We start from the raw sequence: 938 nt of genomic DNA on the forward strand, positions 1-938 counted from the left end.
GCTCCCCTAAAAGTAGGCAAAAAGGGGGCACTCTGGTTACCAAAAATAATAATTTTCCCAGTATAGAGGGTTTCCCCTCCATTGACTGGTACAAATTATCTTAAGTGCAGTATCTGCCGGAACAGATGGTATTTATTTGCTCCCCCACCGAGCAAATTAGGCACAAGGCCGATTTTTAATGTGAGGAGTGAAGGGAGGGGGAAGGGAAAAAGGGGACCAGCTCCCGAGAGGTGGGAAATGGGAGCTGGTTAAAGGTCAGGCATGTGGGGTTGCCCCCACATCTGGTCTTTGCTAGTCATAGCTTGCAGTATCTGCCGGAACAGATACTACACTTTGATCTTCGCCCTAAGGCCAAGGAACTACACGTATCAACGATGCTGGTACTATCTACTTACGTCATCGATACCTCCGTTCAGTCTCGAAAGACGAAGGATGCCCCTGTACGGGCAACTGCACGTGTAATGTGAGGCAAGGATTGCGCAATATCCAACAACATCCTTCCTGGGTCGGCAATGAGAAGTGCTAGACGACTGGAAACAATGCCGAGATAAGCGGAGAGCACATACAGCACCTGGAAGTCCCAAATGGTCACCCAGTTTAGTACTGACCAGGCTCAGCGTTGCTTAACTGCGATGATCTGACGAGAACCGGTGTATTAACGTGATTATGCAGTATATATATATATATATATATATATATATATATATATATATATATATATATATATATGTTTATATATATATATATATATATACTACTTAACTTACTCACATAAAATTAATATACGAAAGTATAGATTTATGCGTAAACTTTAAGTATTTACTTCAAAAGTGGTCAATACGTAGGTAGAGCTAATTATTAAGTTATAAAATGTATATGGCGATTAAGCTACACTGAATATTCCTCGTTTCATCCACTCTAGGCTTCTTCATCATAAG

The 938-nt window shown here is 41.0% G+C and overlaps 1 pseudogene; it reads right to left on the bottom strand.

Annotated features, from left to right (window-relative positions):
• Positions 1-559: 559 nt before the first annotated feature.
• LOC145247586 (5S ribosomal RNA) lies at positions 560-677 on the bottom strand (annotated as a pseudogene).
• Between the last annotated feature and the right edge of the window lie 261 nt (positions 678-938).

This window comes from Euprymna scolopes, chromosome 25 (assembly GCF_053919585.1).
Source record: "Euprymna scolopes isolate OS-2025 chromosome 25, ASM5391958v1, whole genome shotgun sequence".
Classification (NCBI taxonomy): domain Eukaryota; kingdom Metazoa; phylum Mollusca; class Cephalopoda; order Sepiida; family Sepiolidae; genus Euprymna; species Euprymna scolopes.